At 43.1% G+C, this 24,578-nt stretch overlaps 1 protein-coding gene across 3 annotated transcripts in view; it reads right to left on the bottom strand.

Annotated features, from left to right (window-relative positions):
• Window positions 1–24,578, bottom strand: part of LOC145342927 (adhesion G protein-coupled receptor L3-like) — a 937,845-nt gene that overhangs the window by 337,893 nt on the left and 575,374 nt on the right. The gene's annotated exons all lie outside the window — the stretch shown is intronic.

Below are 24,578 nucleotides of genomic sequence, written 5' to 3' on the forward strand. Positions count from 1 at the left end.
GTGTCCCAAATCATTCCCATTTCTCTCATTACTATCCTTTCACTGTCGATAGAACTGGACTCCCTTTTATGTTAGCTCTCAGTCTTTATTCACACCATCCAATCACTTCTCTTACGTGCTTGTTCCTGGCAAATCTTCTATAATTAGAATGTTTCTCAATTGTTTATCTACCTGACATAAATCACATGCAGTCACATTTTGCTTCTGAATTTAAATTTATGATTTGCATGTCACTCATTATTATTAAATATCTGGTTGAAAGTTTAAAAGGCAGTGCTGATAATTAGACAAACATTTCAGATCAAATAAATTCTTGTACAATAAGATTATATATTCCAACGCAACCGTTGCAATAAAACATCTAATATCAAAGTTTACTCCAAAACTCTTAATCTTCCTATCACAAAAAAGTAGTTAACATCTAATCATGCAAAACAATGATTAACTCTAAAATGGCAATTATAATAAATAATGCAGAGTGATAATACCTCAAATAGATGTTTTGCTCCACTATATCTAATTATCTTGTTTAGTGTATAATCTTAAACCAGTACAATCAAGTGTTTCCTGTATTATTAGCCCATCTCATTTCCACATATGCATCTGTGCACAATCCAAAAACTCCAGGCTGCCATTACCACAAAAAGATAAAATTCAACAAAAACAAATATAGGAACAGGGGTAAAATTCCTACTCTCTATTCACAGAAACTTTCATAAATAGCAGCAATTCATATTGCAGCACCTACAATGTAAAAGGCACTCCATGGGAGTATTCTAAATTTCAGCCAAAGGAGAAAGATGGAGCTGGTAGCTAGAACGGAACCTGAAAACAATGGCTTCAGTCTTTCCAATATTTAATTGGAGGAAGTTTTCTGCTCAGCCAGCATAATGTCAGACAAGCTGTCTGATTTAGCAGTGGTAGATGAATTGAGACAACTTTGTGTTGCTGGAGTAAATGTAAAAACTAACACTGTGGCTTCAGGTGATGGGAAGCATGTTAAGTATTTTATAGAAGCTAGTTCAAGTTTGGGGAAAAAAATCTGTTTGTGTTGACCTGCGAAGAAAAGATGTATGAACTACATGTAATGGCAATAAGCCAAGGATACCAGAATGGTTCCAGTGTGTATCCTCCTGAGCCCTGAACTGTGGATTTCAGGCAGGGTGAAAATGGGATAATATTTAGTGTCTCCGTCCTCAGGTTGGTGACAAAAAAAGATTAGTCAAAGTTCTTATGACTTCGGTAATAAAATGCGTGCATGCAAAACCTGAACAAGCACAGGATTTGGTTCAACTGTTATGCCCCCCAACTCCCCACCCCGGCTTAATTGCTACCATGCAGACCCCGATATTCTTCTTCAGTTTTCAAATGCAAAAATCTTGCAAGTTAGAGTACCTACAGATGCACACTAATCACAATTTTTTATCTGTTAGTTTTAGCTGATGGCACAGTGGTTAGCACTGCTGACTCACAGTGCCAGGGATCTTGGTTTGACACCGGTCTTGGGTGACTGTCTGTGGGGAGTTTCCATGTTCTCTCTGCCTGTATAGGTTTCCTTCATGTGTTCCAGTTTCGTCCCACTGTCCAAAGATGTGCAGCTTAGGTGGATTGGCCATGCTAAATTGCCCCTTAGTGTCCAAAGATGCGTAAATTAGGTGGATTAGCCACAGTAAATGTACACGGTTACTGGAATCTGGGTGGGTCTTTTGGAGAGTTAGTGCAGACTGGATTGGCTGCTTTCTGCACTATAGCAATTCCACGATTCCATGATAATGTATAAAGAATTGTGAATAATTATTATTATGACAAACCTGACTGCAATAAGTTTCACCTGTTATGCAAGATTCTGAAGGAAAAAGGGTCAAAGATCATGCCAGTGATCATCTGTAATAGAAGACTACCTGGAACTGGTGAGACAGACCTAGGATGTGTCAGTACCTCTAGGAGAGGCGTGCAATGGATTCATTAAAGCAACAAACTATCCAAATTCTTAAGTCAGGTGTCAACAAAAATAAAACTTTTTCTTGTGTTCAATTCTGCTAGTCTGGCATGGCATGTTAATAAGATTTGACATTATAGTGCAAGGTTTAGAGAATAAAAACATTGGATCTGCCTTTGACTATTTGCTTTTTGAAAGAAGCTCAATTTTCAACAACTGAAGTTATCAATGGAAAGAAATAACAATTTATGTGAGTATTTCTTGAAATCATTGTTTTCCTTTTAAAAACATGAAGCAGCTTTAATGTCTTCCAGATATTGGGTAGATGTGTCTTAGGAGTTCTTCATTTCGCCAAGTACCAGTGCCAACTTATTTTCCATAATGTAAGAAAAACTGATTTAAAAGTATGCACACCCAGTTTGATCTTCTTGATTCATCACCTCAAATTTCTTCTATCACCATATCCTTTTGGTTCTGCGCAACTCAAAATGCTTACTCAGGACAGAAAAACTCAATGACAATGGGAGTCAACTGGGATGATAGCGTGGGAGGCCAAAAATCTGATTCACACATGGGGGGAAATCGAAGCTGAGGAAGCCCGTTGGTGGTATGGGGCATGGACAAACAGTGCCCATCAGGCAGTGCCCAGCTCGAGGGCCGTGGGGGTGGGTCCTGAGTGGGACTATGATGGAGGGCATATACAGGTGGAGCTCTGCAAAGGGGGTGGTCGGCAGGTGGCAGCTCTGCAACTTGGGTGGTCATGCCGGGGAGAGGGAATGAGTGCAGGGGGTCATGCCAGGGGTAGTGGGGTGAATGTCAGGGGTCCACCAGGGAACTCATCAGGAGGGTCCTGATGCTCCAATGCCAGTGACTTGTGCTGATGGTGGGGGTGCGATAATTCGGACGATGATGGCTGAGGATCCAGGGTCTGATGTCAATGGGGATGGGTTGGAAGTAGGTCTTCCAGTTCAGCAGGAGAATCAGGGCACTCTGCAGCCAGCTTCATCGGCAAACCTGGTCTTCCTGCCGCCTCCTCCACTGGCACAAAGCTCCCATCTGTCAGAAATAGAGCGTGCTGGAAGACTGCAGTGCTGAAATCGCCCAAAAGGACAGCATGGAAGACTCCCGTTTTCATGCTGTTATGACACTCAGAATTTTTTGGGAAATTTCTGCTCAACATCTTGTTCTCATGCTGGGTCTTTTCAGTGTACTTAATGTAGTGCAACAGTATGTTGAGCTTAACTCTTCCTTTTATAAGGGACCTCCGACAGCACAGATGATACGTGGATTTTAATACATGTGTATTCTTTTATCACAGCAACCTGGAACTCATTGTGAATTCCAGTATGTTAATCAAAAAGTCTGAAAACAAACAACACTTAATACATGGAGAAGAGGAATACTTTGTCTCTGTATGTAGTTCAGGGCAGAGCATGAAGTTCTTTCAAAAAAGGAAGCTTTTTTGAATTAACTGAACTGAATCATGTTCACTGCAACGGGAATAACATAGCAAGTTATAAACTGTAACAGATTTGGAAACCACCACATGACTACTTGCCTCCAACAGTCTTTCAAAAACAAAGTCAAGAGCGGATATGAAATGTTCCGGCATTCTTGGATTTTCAAAAAACTCCCACTGTTTGATAACTAGGAGGCAACTCGAGACAGAAACTTACTACTTTTTAGTGAAATGTATCACTGTAGCAAATCCCATTTTATCCGTATATCTCATTTCTCTTTTTTTTAAATCTTTATAAACTCTGCCACCCTTCTCCAGTCAAAGGTATTTAACTTAAAGACTTTTTGAAATATTTTAATATGGGTTAGAATATTTGAGGTAAGTTAAATGTGATTCAACACACAATTTCCAGACATGTTAAAAAGACCTCAATTTAGGAGGAACCCTGAAACTAACTGTTAAGGAGTGTGCATCACATCATCAAGGCACAGTCTCTTAAAACAATTTGGAAGTTTAGAACTGTGTTTCAAAGAGTCATTTTGGTTTCAAAATGTTAATTCTGCTTCTCTCTCCACAAATGCTGCCAGACCTGCTGAGTTTATCAAGCACTTTGTTTTATTTCAGATCTCGAGCATCCACAGTATTTTACTCATATTAACTTGGAAATGATCCTGGCCATATTAGCATAGCAAAGCTTAATAAATCAATATGAATATTATTACTTCTTGTGGGGTAGTGGTGGAGTGGGATTGTCACTGGAATAGTAAGCCAGAGACCCAGGGTAATAATCTGGGGAACCGGGTTTGAATCCTAGCACAGCAGCTAGTGAAATCTGAATTAATAAAAAAGCCTGGAATTATAAGTCTAACGATGATGACCATAAAATCATTGTCGATTATTGTAAAACAAAATCCACCTGGCTCACTGACATTCTTTATGGAAGGAAGTCTGCTGTCCTTACCCAGCTGACTGACACGTGACTCTTATACCACATGTGTAGGACTGCAGCAATTCAAGAAGATAGCTCTTTAAGAAGACATTGTCAATTAGGGGTGGACAATAAATATTAGACTATTTATGGCACTGTAGTGAGCTCGAATTAGTTGCCATATTTCCTACAACTGTGACTACACTTAAAAATTACACCAATGGTTGTGAAGCACTTTGTCAAGTCCTATAGTCAAGAACAGGCACTATATAAATGCACTTTTTTTCAGAACATCCCAGTTAGACAGACAAAGTGATCCCATGGTACTGTAGGCTTCACAGTACTGTAGGGTACTATGTGAAGAACATCAAGTTCCTTTAGTGTCCCAGCTAACATTCATTTTTCATTCAATGTTATCAAAAACAGACTGTCATTTAATATGCAAAGTTTGTTCTGTACAAATTGGCTAGAAAATTGGCTGTAAATTAGAAAGGAATTTGATGCTTGCAGATATCCTGAGCACTTGTAAGTTGTTACTTCCAAGTATCTTCTTTCTTTCTCTAATTCAGCAATGTTCCAAATCCATCACTATCCCTAGAAATATTATGCTCCACTAGAAGGGCAGACCCACCAGAGGTAGCAGCTCAGTGGTATACAGTTCAGAGGGAGTGACCCCACAAGTCTGCAGCATTGATCCTGAACCCCATGAAGTCTCATGGCATCAGGTCAAATATGGACTGAGAAAACCTCCTGCTCATTGCCACCTATCACCTTCCTGCAGCATTTCTCCATGTTGAACACCACTTGAAGGAAGCACTGAGTGAAGCAAGTGCACAAAATTTTCTCTGCATGGATTTCCTCTTCAATGTCCATTATGAGCAGTTACTGACTGAACTGTTGTGCTAAAGAACACATCTGCTAGATAGGGCCAGAAGCAGATGGTGAGAGAACTAATATATGGAAGAGCTACTGGAAGAACTAAAGATTACTTTAGATGGGTCAGTTTTTGTCCAATGTGTGCAGGAGGGTTTCTTGACCCAGTCTGTAGTTGGGCCAACAAGAGGCGAGACCACACTGGATTTGGTACTGGGTAATGAACCAGGCCAGGTGTTAGATTTGGAGGTAGGTGAGCACTTTAGTGATAGTGACCACAATTCTGTTATGTTTACTTTACCGATGGAAAGGGATAGGTATATACCGCAGGGCAAGGTTATAACTGGGGGAAATGAAATTATGATGCGATTAGGTGAGATTTAGGATGTATAGGATGTGGAAGGAAACTGCAGGGGATGGGCACAATTGAAATGTGGAGCTTGTTCAAGGAACAGCTACCGTGTGTCCTTGATAAGTATGTACCTGTCAGGCAGGGAGGAAGTGGTCGAGCGAGGGAACCGTGGTTTACTAAAGAAGTTGAATGTCTTGTGAAGAAGAAGGAGACTTATGTTAACATGAGACTTGAAAGCTCAGTTAGGGAGCATGAAAGTTACAAGTTAGCCAGGAAGAAACTAAAGAGAGAGCTAGGAAGAGCCAGGAGGGGACATGAGAAATCTTTAGCAGGTAGGATCAAGAAAAACCCTAAAGCTTTCTATAGGTATGTCAGAAAAATAAAGGACGAGGGTAAGATTAGCGCCAGTCAAGGACAATAGTGGGAAGTTGTGCATGGAGTCCAAAGAGATAGGAGAGATGCTAAATGAATATTTTTCATCAGTATTCACGCAGGAAAAAGACAGAGTTGTCGAGGAAAATACTGAGATAAATGCTATTAGACTGGACGGGATTGAGGTTCATAAGAAGCAGGTGTTAGCAATTCTGGGAAGTGTGAAAATAGATAAGTTCCCTGGGCTGGAAAGGATTTATCCTAGGATTCTCTGGAAAGCTATGGAAGAGATTGCAGAGCCTTTGGCTTTGATCTTTATATTATCATTATCTACAAGAATAGTGCCAGAAGACTGGAGGATAGCAAATGTCGTCCCCTTGTTCAAGAAATGGAGTAGAGACAGCCCTGGTAATTATAGACCAGTGAGCCTTACTTCTGTTGTGGGCAAAATCTTGAACAGGATTGTAAGAGATAGGATTTATAATCATCTAGGAAGGAATAATTTGATTAGGGATAGACAACACGGTTTTGTGAAGGGTAGGTCGTGCCTCACGAACCTTATTGAGTTCTTTGAGAAGGTAACCAAAGAGGTGGATGAGCGTAACACAGTTGATGTGGTGTACATGGATTTCAGAAAAGCATTTGATAAGGTTCCCCACGGTAGGCTATTTGAGGAAAATACGGAGCATGGGATTGAGGGTGATTTAGCGATTTGGATTAGAAATTGGCAAGAAGACAGAGGGTGGTGGTTGATGGGAAATGTTCATTCTGGAGTTCAGTGTACTGCAAGGATCTATTCTGGGGCCACTGCTGTTTGTCATTTTTATAAATGACCTGGATGAGGGTGTAGAAGGACGGGTAGGTAAATTTGCGGATGACACGAAAATCAGTGGAGTTGTGGACAGTGCGGAAGGCTGTTGTGGGTTACGGAGGGACACAGATAAGCTGCAGAGCTGGGATGAGATTTGGCAAATGGAGTTTAATGCGGAGAAGTGTGAGGTGATTCACTTTAGAAGGAGTAACAGGAAAACAGAGTACTGGGCTAATGGTAAGATACTTGGTAGTGTGGATGAGCAGACAGATCTCTGTCCACATGCATAGATCCCTGAAAGTTGGCACCCAGATTGATAGGGTTGTTAAGAAGGCGTACGGTGTGTTCCCTTTATTGGTAGAGGGATTGAGTTTCGGAGCCATGAGGTCATGTTGCAGCTGTACAAAACTCTAGTGCAGCTGCACTTGGAGTATTGCGTACAGTTCTGGTCGCCGCGTTATAGGAAGGATGTGGAAGCATTGGAAAGGGTGCAGAGGAGGTTTACCAAGATGTTGCCTGGTATGGTGGGAAGGTCTTATTAGGAAAAGCTGAGGGACTTGAGGCTGTTTTGAGTTAGAGAGAAGAAGGTTAAGAGGTGATTTAATAGAGGGATACAAAATGATCAGAGGATTAAATAGGGTGGAGAGTGAGAGCCTTTTTCCTCAGATGGTGATGGCTAGCACAAGGGGACATAGCTTTAAATTGAGGTGTGATAGATACAGGACAGATGTCAGAGGTAGGTTCTTTACTCAGAGAGTAGTAAGAGCATGGAATGCCCTGCCTGCAACAGTAGTGGACCTGCCAACATTAAGGTATTTAAATGGTCACTAGATAAACATATGGATGATATTGGAATAGTGTAGGCAAGTTGGGCTTTAGATTGGTTTTCACAGGTCGGTGCAACATTGAGGCCAAAGGGCCTGTACTGCACTGTAGTGTTCTTTGTTCTGTGTCCTAACTTGACCTTGTCCTCACCAATTTAGCTGTCAAAAATATGTATGTCCATAATACCATTGGAAGGACTGAACATACCGCATTTCCTTGTGATGACAACGGTTCACCTTCATAATAAGGACAAACTAAATCAAACTAGTGTCACAGTACTAGATGGGATAAATTCAGAACAGATTTAGAAGCTCAAAACTGCATTGATGAGGTGCAGAGGTTGATCAGAAGGAGTACTGTATTCAACCACAGTTGTATTCTCTCAGCCTGGCGTATCCTTCACTCACAATTGTCTGTGCTCACAATTGCCTTGAAGCTTGGAAATCAATACCAGATCAATGAAGAGTACAGGAGGGCATGCAAGGAGCAGCATCAAGCATACCTAAAAGTGGGATGTCAACATGCAACCTATAATACAGCATGACTTGCACATCAAAAGCAGCAGCTACATGCTATAGAGAGAGCTAAGTGATCTCACAACCAACTGATCAAAGTCCTTCCACATCCAGTCATGAATGGTGGTGGATAGTTGAACTAGAGAAAGAGATTTCACAAACATGGGGAGCCTAGCGCAACAGTTCAAAAGACCAGGCTGAAGTGTTTACAATAATCTTTGGTACCAAGCAGCTGGAGATGCCAAGTGCGTGATCCATCTCAGACTTTGTCTGACGTCCCCAGTGCCATAGAAGATAGGATTATTGTGTTTCTTAATGATTTGAAAGCACCAATCACTCAAAGGATCATGTGGTTTCATGACATGGAAGTTCTCCTGAACCACTCACTATCCAAACCTGGGAATATATTGCTACCCCCTCCACTGTCGCTGGGTCAAAATCCTGGAGAACTAAAAACACTGTGGGTGTGCCTACATCACTGGGACTGCAAGGGCTGAAGAAAGCAATTAGGGGCAGGTAATAAATGCTAGTGGGACAGGGGTATCCACATCCATAAATCAATATAAAAATACTAGGCGCATGAGAACGGACAGAAAGCTTGGAAACAGCAGCAGCAGAGCTGAGTGCTGTGTATTTTACTTACAGGCTAAAGTGAAACTGACACTGGATCGCATGATTTCCTTTTAATGACGGCATGTTGTTAGCCCTTGAAAGGCCTATTACAACAGTCTTCAGCCAATTTAATGCACTCCACATGATATCAAAAAATGGCTGAATTTATTGCATGTGGCGAATACAACATCCCAGCAGTATGACTGCTCAGTTAGTACTCCATAACAAACTGTCACCTTGGAAACCTGTTCCAATGCAACTACAAGACCAACATCTACCTGACATTTGGACCCGGCCAATTACCACTTGTTAGGGGAAATTAGAACAGCTTTCTCGAAGGTCAACCCACACAGAGAGCGATTTGGCCAGATGGGGTACCCAGACGAGCACTCAGATCCTTCACAGATCAGTTGGCGGGGGTATTCACAGACATCTTCAACCATTCTTTACAACAAACTGAAGTCCCTATCTACTTCAAGAGGATGACCACATCCTGGCTTTTCTTTGGTACCAAGCAACGTGTCTTAATGACTATCGCCCGATGGCTCTGACATCCATCGTTATAAAATTCTTCGAAATGCTAGCCAAGGCATGAATCAATTCCAGCGTCCCGGAATGTCTGGATCCACTACAGTTTGCCAACCACCGCAAGTTTGCTGACAACACGACCGTAGTGGGTCGGATCTCCAACAATGACGAGACAGAGTACATGAATGAGATAGAGAATCTGGTGAAGTGGTGCGGCAACAATAATCTCTCCCTCAATGTCAACAAAACAAAGATAATTGTCATCAACTTCAGGAAGTATAGAGGAGAACATGTCCCTATCTACATCAACAGGGGTGAAGTAGAAAGGGTTAAGAGCTTCAAGTTTTTAGGTATCCAGAAGACCAACAACCTGTCCTGGTCCCCCAGTGCTGACACTATAGTCAAGAAAACCCACCAATGCTTCTACTTTCTCAGAAGACTAAGGACATTTGGCATGACAGCTATGACTCTCACCAACTTTTACAGATGCACCATAGAAAGCATCCTTTCTGATTGTACTCCAGCTTGATATGGCTCCTGCTCTATCCAAGACTGCAAGGAACTACAAAGGCTCATGAACGAAGCCCAGTCCATCACTCAAATCAGCCTCCCATCCACTGACACTGTCTACTCTTCCTGCTGTCTCAGCAAAGCAGCCAGCATAATTAAAGACCCAATGCACCCAGACATTCTTTCTTCCACTTTCTTCTATTACTTCTTCTATTACTTATTACTTCTATTATTTCTTCTATTACTTACGTGGCGAAAAACTGCAGCAGGCGACGGTGCAGAGGGACCTCGGGGTCCTTGTGCATGAGTCGCAAAAACCCAGCTTGCAGGTGCAGCAGGTGGTCAGGAAGGTGAATGGGATGCTGGCCTTCATAGCGAGGGGGATTGAATATAAAAGTAGGGAGGTCTTGCTGCGGCTGTATAGGGCATTGGTGAGGCCGCAGCTGGAGTACTGTGTGCAGTTTTGGTCGCCGCACTTACGCAAGGATATTTTGGCCTTGGAGGGAGTGCAGAGGAGGTTTACTAGGCTGATTCCGGAGTTGAGGGGGTTGAGCTATAGAACATAGAACATGGAACATAGAACATTACAGCGCAGAACAGGCCCTTCGGCCCACGATGTTGCGCCGACCAGTTACAAAAACAATGACCCACTAGCCTATACCAATCCCTTTTCGTCCATAAACCTATCCAGAGATCTCTTAAACGCCCCCAAACTAGACGCATTTACAACTGCAGCAGGCAGGGCATTCCAATCCTTCACCACCCGCTGGGTAAAGAACCTACCCCTGACATCCGTCCTGTAGCTACCCCCCCTTAATTTAAAGCCATGCCCCCTCGTGCTAGCTTTCTCCATCCGAGGAAAAAGGCCATCACTATCCACCCTATCTAAACCTCTAATCATCTTATATGTTTCAATAAGATCCCCTCTTAGCCGCCTTCTTTCCAACGAAAACAACCCTAAATCCCTCAGTCTCTCCTCATAGGACCTCCCCACCATACCAGGCACCATCCTAGTAAACCTCCTCTGCACCCTCTCCAACGCCTCCACATCCTTCTTGTAATGCGGGGACCAGAACTGCACACAGTACTCCAAGTGCGGCCGCACTAGAGTAGTGTACAGTTGCAACATTACACTGCGACTCCTAAATTCAATCCCCCTACCAATAAACGCCAAGACACCGTACGCCTTCTTAACAACCTTATCTACTTGATTCCCAACTTTCAGGGATCTATGTACACACACACCTAGATCCCTCTGTTCATCCACACTATTCAAAGTCCTCCCGTTAGCCCTATACTCGACACATCTGTTGCTCCTACCAAAGTGAATTACCTCACACTTCTCCGCATTAAATTCCATCCGCCACCTCTCGGCCCAGCTCTGCAACCTATCTAAGTCTCCCTGCAGACTATGACACCCTTCCTCACAATCTACCACACCTCCAATTTTGGTGTCATCAGCAAATTTACTAATCCACCCAACTATACCCTCATCCAGATCATTAATAAAAATTACAAACAACAGTGGCCCCAAAACAGATCCCTGAGGCACACCACTCGTAACTGTACTCCATGATGAATATTTACCATCCACCACCACCCTCTGTCTCCTATCTGATAGCCAATTCCTGATCCAACTTCCTAGATTACCCACAATCCCATACATCTGCATTTTCTGCAGAAGCCTACCATGGTGAACCTTATCGAACGCCTTACTAAAATCCATGTATACCACGTCAACTGCCTTACCCCCATCCACCTCTTTGGTCACCTTCTCAAAAAACTCAATAAGGTTAGTAAGGCACGACCTACCCGCTACAAAACCATGTTGACTATTTCTAATCAATTCATTACACTCCAAATAACTATAAATCCTATCCCTAATAATTTTTTCTAAAACCTTGCCCACAACAGAAGTAAGACTCACCGGTCTATAATTCCCGGCAAAGTCTCTGTTCCCCTTCTTAAACAATGGGACAACATTCGCTATCCTCCAATCCTCCGGGACTACACCAGAGACCAATGACGACCTGAAGATCTGAGCCAGAGGCTCTGCAATCACCTCTCTAGCCTCCCAGAGAATCCTAGGGTAGATCCCATCCGGACCAGGGGACTTATCTATTTTCAGCCCCTCAAGAATTTCCAGCACATCCTCTTTATCAACCGTAATACTGTCTATTTTACACCCCTGCAACCCAATGTCCTCCTCAGCTATATTCATGTCCCCCTGCGTGAACACCGAAGAGAAATATTGGTTCAATACTTCTCCAATCTCCTCCGGTTCCATACACAACTTCCCCCTGCTGTCTGTAACTGGCCCTAATCTTGCCCTGACCAACCTTCTGTTCTTGACATACCTATAGAACGCCTTAGGATTCTCCTTAATCCTATCAGCCAAAGTCTTCTCATGTCCTCTTTTAGCCCTTCTCAACTCACTCTTCAACTCCCTCCTAGCCAATCTAAAGCTTTCTAGTGCACTATCTGAGCCCTCCAATCTCATCCTAACATAAGCCTCCTTTTTCTTTTTAACCATCGACTCAACTCTTTTAGTGCACCACGGTTCCCTAGATCTACCAAATCCACCATGCCTGACAGGGACATACCTATCAAGGACTCGCAGTAGCTGCTCCTTGAAAAAACTCCACATTTCAGACGTTCCCAGTCCCTGTAATCCCCTAATCCAATCCATGCTTCCTAATTCACTCCTGATAGCCTCATAATCGCCCTTACCCCAGCTAAAATTGCTGACCCGAGGTTCATGCCTATCTCTTCCCATCACTAAGGTGAACGTAACCGAATTGTGGTCACTATCACCAAAATGCACACCAACTTCCAAGTCTAGCACCTGGTCTGGCTCATTTCCCAGCACCAAATCCAATATAGCCTCACCTCTAGTTGGCCTGTCTACATACTGAGACAAAAAACCTTCCTGCACGCTTTGTACAAACACTGACCCCTCTAGCGAGCTAGAACTATAGCAACTCCAATCAATATTCGTAAAGTTAAAGTCCCCCATAACAATTACCCTATTACTTTCACTCCTAACCAGGATTGTCTCCGCAATCCTTTCCTCAACCTCTCTAGAACTTTTAGGAGGTCTATAAAAGACTCCCAACAGGGTGACCTCTCCTCTCCTATTTCTAATCTCCGCCCATACTACCTCAACTGACAAGTCCTCATCAAACTTTCTCTCCGACACTGTGATACAGTCCTTGACTAGCAATGCTACCCCACCCCCCCTTCTACCTTCTATGAGGAGAGGCTGAATAAACTAGGCTTGTACTCGTTAGAGTTTAGAAGAATGAGGGGAGATCTCATTGAGACATACAAGATGTTGAATGGGATGGATAGGATAGAGGTGGAGAGACTCTTCCTGCTCAGAAAGGACAGTAGGACTAGGGGGCACAGCCTCAAGATAAAGGGGGGGCGGTTTAGAACAGAGTTGAGGTGGAACTTCTTCACTCAAAGGGTGGTGAATCTCTGGAATTCTCTGCCCGTTGAGGTGGTGGAGGCTGCCTCGCTAAATATTTTTAAGACGCAGGTTGATGGGTTTTTGATAAGCGAGGGGATTAAGGGTTATGGGGAGAGGGCGGGAATGTGGAACTGAGCCACGACAGATCAGCCATGATCTTATTGAAAGGCGGGGCAGGCTCGAAGGGCAAGATGGCCTACTCCTGCTCCTATTTCTTATGTTCTTATGTTCTATCTGGAAAAAGATACAAAAGTCTGAGGTCACATCCCAACCACGTGTCAAGAACAGCTTCTTCCTTGCCACCAGCAGACTTCTGAATAGACCTACTTTGTATTAAGTTGATCGTTCTCTATACTCTAGCTATGACTGTAACATTACATTCTGCACTCTCTCATTTCCTTCTCTGCGAACGTACGCTCTATCTGTATAGCGTGCCAGAAACAATACTTTTCACTGCTTGCTAACAAATGTAACAATAATAAATCAAAACTAGGATAACTTGATACTAATAAAGAACAAGGAACAAAGAACAATACAGCCCAGGGACAGGCCCTTTGGCCCTCCAAGCCTGCACCGATAATGTGTTCCTAACTAGACCACCCGGTTGTATCCCTCTATTCCCAGTCTGTTCATGTTACTATCTAGATAAGTCTTAAATGATCCTAGCGTGTCTGCCTCAACCACCTAGCTTGGTAGTGCATTCCAGGCTCCCACCACCCTCCGTGTAAAATACATCCTCCGCATATCTGTATTGAACCTTGCCCCCCCCTTACCTTGTACTTGTGACCCCATCTATTTGCCATTTTCGACCTGGGAAAAAGCTCCCAACTGTTCACCCTATCTATGCCCTTCATAATTTTGTAAACTTCTATTAAGTCATCCCTTAACCTCCATCTTTCCAGGGAGAACAACCCTAGTTTACCCAATCTCACCTCACAGCTAAGACCCTCCACACCAGGCAACATCCTGGTTAACCTTTTCTGCACTCTCTCCAAAGCCTCCACATCCTTCTGGTAGTGTGGTGACCGGAACTGGACACAGTATAATAGACTGATAAATCGGGGTAGGCTAATTTAGAATTGAATATAGTACGGAAAAAATATGAAGTACCTGGAATTAGCAATACATATGCATAGAAACACATATAACCACAGATTTTAAATACGTATTTTTGAGATGTTCTATACACCTTGGCCAAATGCAGACGGCCTTAAGGCATAATGGGATAAAAGCTAAGAGAGATGAACCACGTTCTTTAAGAACAATACAGTCAAAGAGCACAGTTTTTAATCAGTGTAGGTTACAAGTTCCCAGACACTAACATGAATGAAATAATTTAATTTCTACCAATAAGAAGTGCCGAGCAGACAGTGAGAATGAAAAGTTTTGTACTCTACAATCTACGTATTTGAGAGATAGTAGGAAAGGTAACTGAAGTTGCTAAGACAACACAGAGACAAGTGGGCGGGAACTTCCAGGTTCTATGGCCCAATTAATTCTTATGCTGCCAGAGAGTACAATGTAATTGGTCAAGGTAAATAATCCATATTGACATGATTGGTCCATCCTATGAAGATGGACAGAGTAGGGGGGCAGATAATTTCTGAAAATGTATAATTGCAAAACATCTTAATATTATAATTTGAGCTCTCCTTCCATGGAACCAGACCTGGGCAATAAAGTACGTCTGTCTCCGGCTGAGCTGTGTTAATAAAGAGAAATCTCCTTCATGAAGCCATCAAAATACATTGGTCTCTGAAAAACTCCTACACAACTCCATCAGTCTACTCTCAGGACAAAGTAATAGAAGGGATCATTGACATTACCATCTCATATCACTCACACAAGCAATAACCTACCAATTTATGCTCAGTTTGTGTTCTGTCAGGGCCAATGGAACCAGCTTTTACAACAGCAATTATAAACATGAACAAAAGATTTAAATTCCAGAGTTAAGATAAGACTTTGACATCAAGCAGTGTGCAATGGAGGAAGTCGGATCTCAAAGGACATCAAGGGCACCTAGAAAAATTGCTGTCAATTGGAATCAGGGGAAATATTATTCTCTGTTGGTTTCACACTCAGCACAATTGAAGATGCTTGTGATTGTTTTGGCCGATCATGCCAGCCCAGGACATCAATGCAGATATTCCTCAGGGCAGTATTCTGGGCCAAACCATCTTCAGTTGTTCCACAGTGACATTCTCTTCATCATAAAGTCAGAAATGGGATGCTTACTGAATATTGCACAATATTCAGTAACAAGTGCAACTCAGATAATGAAACAAGCTGTGCCTAAATGAACCAAGATCTGAACAAGATTGAGGCTCGGACCGATGTGTAGAACAAATATTATTTGCTACATTCCTTATGAGAGAGAATCTGACCATCTCCCCACAACATTCAACAGCATTTCTGTTGCTCAATTCCCCACCATTTATATTGTGAGATCAGAATTGACCAGAAGCTTGACTGGACAAGCCATGTAAATACTGTGGCTAGAAGAACAGATTGGAAGCTGGGAATTCTGTAGTGTGTAATTCATCTCTTCAATCTCCAAAAGCTGCCCATTCGAGACAGGCACAGGTTAAGAGTGTGATGGAACATCTTTCACTTGCCTGAAGTTGCAGCTCTAGGACTCGAGAAGCTCAACAACATGCAAGACAAATCAATCTGTTTCTTCAGAAGCATCTTAAACATTGATTCCCTCCACCACCAGAAAAAAATAGCAGCAGCGTGTACCATAAATTGCACTGTAGCAACTCACCATTTCCATGCAGCACCTTCCAAATTCTGTAGATGCATGGGAATACCACCAGCTGCATTTTCCTCTTCCAACTCTCATACCATCCTCACTTGGAACCATATCACATTTCCTTCACTGTCACTGGGTCAAAATCCTGGAACTCCCTCTCGAACAGCACTGTGTTCACGTAAACCACATGGACTACAGAAGTGGCTCACCCTCACCACCGTCTGTCAGATGGGGTGTTAAACTGAGGCCCCATCTGCTTGCTCAGATGATACAAAAGATCTGGTGGCATTACTTTGAAGAAGAGCAGGTGAATTATTCCTGGTGTTCTGGTTCATAATCAATATGCAAAAAACAGATTATCTGGCCATTATTGTGTTTTTTTATGGGGGTTAGCTGCGTGCAAATTTGTTGCAGCGTTTCCTTCACTTTAAAAGCATTTCATTGAATGTAAAGTTGTTTGAGACATCACAGAATCATAGAAACCCTATACTGCAGGAGGCAGCCATTTGGCCCATCGAGCCTACACCGACTACGATCCCACCAAGGTCTAATCCCCATAACACCACATATTTACCTCACTAATTCCTCTAACCTACGCATCCCAGGACACTAAGGGGAAAGTTAGCACGGCCAAAGCACCTGACCCGCACAACATTGGATTGTGGGAGGAAACCGAAGCACCAAAGAATATTCACACAGACACAGAGAGAACGTACAAATTCCACACAGACAGTGACCCATGCCAGGAATCGAATCCAGGAATCCAGCTGTGAGGCAGCAGTGCTAATCACTGTGCTACCATGCCGCACATTCAGCCGTCATGAAAGGCCTGTAAAAAATGCATTGTTTTTTTAAACCATCTCATGGACAATTAGGAATGGGAAATAAATGTTGGTAAATGTTGGCTTTGCCATCGATGCTTACTTTCCACAAATGAATTTTAAAAAAATTCAACCCCCGTTCAGCCAGGAGCACTGCTCTTTGAATGTGCATATGTTGGCTGGAACTCTACCTCGCCCACCACAGGCTTGGCGCGGGCGAAGGTCCAACAACAGAAACCTCCGTCGACTTCAGGCAGGAATTTCTGGTCTCGCCCAAGTGAGGCTCTAAAATCTTAACCATACAAAGTAACAGTTCTTTTACCTGTAAAAGTCACCAGAGCCCCAGATGACCACAGACTGTTCTCCTGTTTGAGGGGGAGTCCTGACTGATTTAACCTGAGGATCACCATACCTCAAGCGCATGGCAAGATTGGATAAACTCAACTGGTACGGGAATTGAACCCACGCTGGTTGGCGTCACTCTGCATCACTAACCAGCTATTCAGCCAACTGAACTAGACTGGGCACTCTATAATTAAAGAAATGAGCTTTAAAAAAAAGGAATATTCGGTAGTCAAAGAATTAAGGTAGTCTTACTGAGGCCTAACAAGTTCAGTTACAACCAAAAAAAATGCATTAAGAGAAAAGCAAATTACTATGGATGCTGGAATCTGAAACAAAACACTGGAAAATCTCAGCAGGCCTGATAGCATCTGTGGAGAGAGATTAGAGCCAAAATTCCAAGTCTGGATGACCCTTCATCAAAGCTGAAGACAAAGAACAAGATTTATACAGTAAGGGTGACATGGGGGTGGTAATTGACAAACATGTCATAGACAAAAACAAAACAAAGGAACCATAAATGGTGGTGATCATGGCGATGAGAGGTGCTGATAGCTGGCATTAAGAAATCAGAATGTGTAAGTGGCAGAACAAGAATATAAGAACATAAGGACATAAGAAATAGGAGCAGGAGTAGGCCATCTAGCCCTTCGAGCCTGCCCCGCCATTCAATAAGATCATGGCTGATCTGAAGTGGATCAGTTCCACTTTCCCACTTTCTCCCCATAACCCTTGATTTGCTTGTCTTTCAGGAACCTACCGACCTACCCGTGACTTAAATATATTCAGCGAGGTAGCCTCCACCATTTCAACAGGCAGAGAATGCCAGAGATTCACCACCCTTTGAGTGAAGAAGTTCCTCCTCAACTCTGATCTAAACTGTTCCCCCTTATTTTGAGGCTGTGCCCTCTAGCCCTGCTATCCTTTCTGAGCAGGAAGAATCTCTCTACCTCTACCCTATCCATCCCCTTCATTATCTTATACGTCTCTATAAGATCCCCCCTCAGCCTTCTAAACTCCAACAAGTACAGACCTAGTCTATCCAATCTCTCCTCATAGGCTAACCCCCTCATCTCCGGTATCAGCCTAGTGAACCTCCTCTGCACTCCCTCCAAGGCCAATATATCCTTCCGCAAGTGCGGCGACCAAAACTGCACATAGTACTCCAGCTGCGGCCTCACCAGTACCCTATACAGTTGCAGCAAGACCTCCCTACTTTTATATTCAATCCCCCTCGCTATAAAGGCCAGCATCCCATTCGCCTTCTTGATCACCTGCTGCACCTGCAGACTGGGTTTTTGCGACTCGTGCACAAGGACCCCCAGGTCCCTCTGCACCGTAGCATGCTGCAGCTTTTCGCCTTTTAAATAATAATCCCTCCTACTATTATTTCTACCAAAGTGGATAACCTCGCATTTGCTAACATTATACTCCATCTGCCAGGTCCTCACCCACTCGCTCAGCCTATCTAGATCCCTCTGCAGACTTTCCACACCCTCCACGCAATTTGCTTTTCCACTCATCTTCGCGTCATCAGCAAATTTCGTTACCCTACACTCAGCCCCCTCCTCCAGATCATCTATGTAAATGGTAAACAATTGAGGCCCCAGCGCCGATCCCTGTGGCACTCCACTAGTCACCAACTGCCAACCAGAATAGCACCCACTGATTCCAACACTCTGCTTCCTATTAGACAACCAATCCTCAATCCACGCTAACACCTTACCCCCAGCTCCGTGCACCTAACCTTTTGCAGCAACCTTTTGTGAGTCACCTTATCAAACGCCTTTTGGAAATCTAAAAACACCACATCCACTGGTTCCCCTCTGTCTACCGCACTAGCCACATCCTCATAGAAATCCAATAAATTCATTAAACAAAGGTAAGCAGAGTGTCAAAGGACACTCCGTGGATAGGTTTATGGGCGAAAAGGGATTGGTTTAGGTTAGTGGGTCATTGTTTTTTAACTGGTCGGCGCAACATCGTGGGCCGAAGGGCCTGTTCTGCGCTGTAATGTTCTATGTTCTATGTTCTAATCTGAGACATGTAATAGATGCCCCTATTGTGGTGGGGTGAGGGGAAAGTGGCAATGCAGGTGGAGAAGCTAGTCAAAAAGGCACACAGCATGCTTGCCTTCATCGGCTGGGACACTGAGTTTAAGAATTGGCAAGTCATGTTGCAGCTTTATAGAACTTTAGGTAGGACGCACTTGGAAATTTAGTGTTCAATTCTGGTTGCCACACTACCAGAAGAGTGAAGAGGTTTTGGAGAGGATTTACTAGGATGTTGCTTGGTATGGAGGGCATTAGCTATGAGGGGAGGTTGGAGAAACTTGGTTTGTTTTTACTAGAACGATGGAGGTTGAGGGGCAACCTGATAGAAGTCTACAAGATTATGAAGGGCATGGACAGAGTCGATAGTCAGAAGCTTTTTCCCAGGGTGGAAGAGTCAATTACTCGGGGGCACAGGTTTAAGGTGCGAGGGGCAAGGTTTAAAGGAGGTATATGAGACAATTTTTTTTAAACCGAGGGTGGTGTGTGCCTGGAACTTGCTCCTGGGGGAGGTAGTGGAAGCAGATATGATAGTGACTGTTAAGGGGTATTTTGACAAACATAAGAATAGGATGGGAATAGAGGGATATGAAGCCCAGAGGGTAAAGGGCTTCAGTTCAGTCAGGTAGCATGGTCGGTGCAGGCTTGGAAGGCCAAAGGGCCTGTTCCTGTGCTGTAATTTCTTTTATTCTTTGAAGAAGGTGGAAAGTTAGATAATAAAAAAAGGAAGAAATGGAAGCTCAAAAAATAAAAAAAGTATAAAAAATGAAAATAAGTAAGATAAATGAAGGGAAACAAAATTAAATAAATGGAAATGGAGTGGAGGGGAGAGTTCACGCTCTGAAGTTGTTGAACTTAGCCCGGAAGGTTGTAAAGTGCTTAATCAGAAGGCTGATTAAATAGTTCCTCAATGTGATTCATCACCTTCAAAATAATGAAGGAAACACTATAAAAGGTATGGGGATGCCAATTAGCTTACACAGGTTTGTATGTGCTCAAGTGCTTGGATGTAATGAGAACTAGTACAGTCAGGCATGTTTCTTTATGGGGAAGGGTAGGGTGTAGGAAGCATGGGCAGAGTCACGGATTTGAAAACTAAGACTACCAGTTCTTTTTCACAGCATCAAACACACAGCAGATCTCCTTGCTGCTCAAGGTTGTTGTGAGACTTCTTACTGTGTTTACCCCAGTCCAACGCCGGCATCTCCACATCATGCTCAAGGTTGCTCATTCACCAAATGGTTTCCCTTGTTTGTCCTGGAGCTCAGGTTTCAGAATTCTAACTTAACCAAAAGTTGTTTTATCCCCTGGCCTCCTGCCCCTTCAGCAATGTGTGGTTCCACTTAGCATATCAGACACTTCCAATTCTGCCCACCTAAGCTAACAGATTCAAGGGTTTAAAGTCACAACAGGGCATAAGAGTGAAGGTTTTGCAATGCCAGTGAACTTGTGACACACACCACTTCAGCTAAGTGATCAGATCTCTTTTGTTATTTTCCTGCTATTCATCGGCATCATTAATAGCTGCATGGATAAAAAATTTTTGAAAAACATACATCATGCGACAAACAGCCAGGAATAAAACAAATATATCAAGTTGACTGCAGCATATCCACAATAGCATATCAAGAATGATCAGCAGTGTGGTAACTAACATTGCTGGCAGTGTGATTTCGGAAATGAATGCAAAGATCAAGACAGATGACAGAATTCTCTGATTAGATGACAGTGTGTTCACAAAGACAGGATGAATACAAATGAAGGGAAAAAGCCAAAAGCATTGTCTAACTTCAGAAAAATGGAACTTAACAGATCTCCAAGTTTGATAGATTTGACAAAAAATTCACACACGGTTTCAACTGAGATATTAAACCAGCAGAATGTTAAATACAAGGCAACGAAGATGTAACGATTACGGTTCAAACGCAACTATGCTGACCCAATACATCACAAACAATCAATTATAAGCCATTTAGGGTGTCTGTCACTGGGATTGAGCAATATTAGGATGAAAATTACAGCATGGCCCATCAATTCTATATTGGAATGAGCAGCACCTCAACTGGCAGAGCGATGGAATTACGGTAAGGCATGTTTCTGTAGGAAGGTCCAATGTAAAAGTGCATAGATTGGCACATGCTACCATGTGGCCAGTCAAACAAGCCTGTCAAACAAACTATCCATCTCATCTGGCTTCAAGTATGGTACATCCAGGATTGCTTGTGTGTCCCTTCATTGCCAATCTCAACAACTGACAGTCATCATTGAGTGACTGCATCAGGATATGGCCAGTGGTCAGATGCCAGTAATGTGGGGCTATTGCACATGCCATTCTCCGTTCTGCCAGGTCAGAGCATGTGCAATGACCCACTAAGTGTTACGCAGCCAGCCTCTTGGGCGGGAATAGGCCCTGAGTCCAGATTTCCAGAATGAATCATTCTCAGACAGTCTGTGATGCACAGTGTCAGAGATTCATTCTGGAAATCACGCTAAAAAAACTGGTGGGATTTACTCCCATTTTTCCACATGTTGGGGACTTCGACTTTTTTTGGGGAGAATCCTGGGCAATTCTTCTCCATCTCCCCAGTACTCCGCTTCTGGAGACCTTTGACTTGATTTATTTTATTCTTTTCGAATGGGCTCAGCCATGCAGTAGAACATCTCTTCTTTTAAAACTACAGAGAGCTTTTTTCTTACTTGCTTTTCCTACACTAGCATTTTAATCTTAAATCCTGTTATGGTTTCTGCCCAGCCTTCTAATATTCAAAATGTGAGGACCCACAATGACTTTTCTTCTAATTTGGATCTTGTTGATCTTGATGAAACAAAATCACCAATTTTCTTTTTGTAATGTCCAACGGCATTAGGGGTTATAGGTTTCAAATAAAATAGAACATATGCAGTTTGCACATGTAGGCTGGGATTTTACAGCCTCATTTGCCCTGAAAATCCCACCCGAGGTCAACAGACATTTCCATGTTCTGCCCCTTGCCCACTTTGATTCCCACGGTGGGTAGGGCAGTAATATTTTAGCCATAGTTTCAAAGTAACACATAACAGTTTATTGAAAAGCTGCTCGCTGCACCAAAGAGAAACTAAAATAGGAGCCTGTGCAACACTCTAATGACATCACCATCAAATCATGTGTCTGGCTCTTAAAGCATTCATGCACTTAAATATGCAACAACAACACTGATAGAGAATGAGATAAAACTTGAAAAGCACATGGATGCCAGCTATCAGCTAGATAATGCAATCGAGAATCTGTCTGAACATTCAGCGTTTACAGGGGAAGTGAGAAAATAAATAAGAGAAGCAGAGTGGTATGAGAAAAGACTGCAGCTAAAATGAAAAGGAATCACAACATCTTCTGTAGACACATAAACGGTGAAAAGTTGTTACAATTAGGAGTGGGGCTGATTAGGAATCAAAAAGGCAGATTGATGCATGGAGACAGGGGGCATGGTTGCAATTTTCAATAAGTATTTTGCTTTTGTCTTTGCCAAGGAAGAAGAAACTGCCCAAAGAGGAGAGTGATGAAACACTGGATGAGCTAAAATTTGATAACGCAGAGTGGCACAATGAATGGTTAGCACTGCTGCCTCACAGCGTGAGGGACCTGGGTTCAATTCCAGCATTGGGTGACAGTCTTTGTGGAGTTTGCACATTCTCCCCAAGTCTGTGTGGGTTTTGTTCGGGTGCTACGGTTTTCTCCCACAGTCCAAAGATGTGCAGGTTAGGTGGATTGGCCATGCTAAATTGCTCCTCAGCATCCTAAAAATTGTAGGCTAAGAGAATTAGTGGAGTAACAAGGGTAGGTCAGTGGGCCGGGGTAAGGCACTTTGTCAGAGGGTCGGTGCAAACTCGATGGGGCAAATGGCCTCCTACTACACTACAGAGATTCTCCAATTTTTCTCTATTGGATACATGGGCTGTACTTAAAAGTTGTTAAGTTCCCAGGGCATTCATGGATACAGAATTAGTTAGTTAGGGTGGAAACTGCAGAGGAACTGGTCACAATCTTTCAATCCTCCATTGACAGGGGTGACAGCAGAGGATTAGAGAACTGCAAATATTACACCTTAGCTCAAAATGACGTGAAGCTAAGTCCAGAAATTATAAGCCTGCCAGTTTGAACTTTTATAATGGGAACACTTTAGAAACAAAAATTTCAGTCGCTTGGACAAACGCGGATTAATTAAGACATGCAAGGACAGGTTTGTTGAGGGAGAAGTCGTGTTTAGTTAACCAGGCAGAAAAGAGGCCACATACCATAGATCTTTGAAGGAGAACTAAAAAAAAACCATTCACTAAGCTGTGAAAGCAACCTCTGGCAATTCAACCGTGGAAACCAGCGCAGCTGCTGGGACATCTCTCCACTCTCCAGACCTTCACTTCCAATAATACAACACCTTAAAACATATCAGGCCTGCGTCAAATATGGACTGAACTTAAATCAGGTTTAAAAGTATTATTTGTCTATTTGTCAATTTGCCACTAACCTTTGCGTCACTATGCATTATTAACTTTATCTTGCTTAGGTGACTTCCAGAGCAATAGAGTGAAATAAACCAACCTTTTCCTTTTAAGTAAATAGACTTTGCTGCTGGGTTGCTTTAAATTTAATTCCTCAATACGCACACATACTGAGTAAAATTTTCTGTTGTGGGGATTACATCCGCTGGTAGGAGGGGAAGTTGACACGAATCCCAGTGGGCAGTGGGATGGCTGAACATGAGCAATCTTCCACTTTTCAGCTCAATTTATGCATTTGAGAGGAGCTCAGTGAATCTGATGGTAGGGCTGGCAGGGATTTGCTCACCCAAACCCACTCTTATCTCATGGGGCTGAATGTTCTGTCACTATATTTAAAAAGCATCTGAACAGACATTCACTCGCTGCAGGCCAGGTGTTGTGTTGCACTGGAATGCAATGGTCCCTAATAAAAACCAAACCTTCTACTCATGGTTCAGCAAAGCCTCTCTGGGAATTCTCCAATAAGCTGTCCAGGAAAGGCAGGAGGTCCGCTTTCCTCAAGATATGATCAGGAAGTCCTCCCACTTGACCATACCAGCCTGGAAGGTTGTCACTGGGGAGGTTAGTGCTGTGGCAATCCAAGAAGGACCTCGCTGCAGCATCAAGAAAGAATGAATGATTTACTCAGTTCTGCCAAGCGAAGTAAAATTTCTACTCACTCCAAACACACACTCTCCTCAGGTGCATCAGGCAATCTAACGGTTAAAATCCAAAGGGATGTCACACCCAATCAGCAGATGACGCATCGACACTAAATGTCTACCAGCCATTTGAATCTCACCGTCTCATGTAAGTTCCTGCACAAACAGTGTCTTACTTCAGTACTGGGGAGGGCTCAGCACACGCAACAGGTATGCAAGTTTCTGACCTGTTCTTT

The sequence above is a fragment of the Carcharhinus amblyrhynchos genome, chromosome 5 (assembly GCF_965287045.1).
Source record: "Carcharhinus amblyrhynchos chromosome 5, sCarAmb.v2.hapA, whole genome shotgun sequence".
Lineage (NCBI taxonomy): Eukaryota > Metazoa > Chordata > Chondrichthyes > Carcharhiniformes > Carcharhinidae > Carcharhinus > Carcharhinus amblyrhynchos.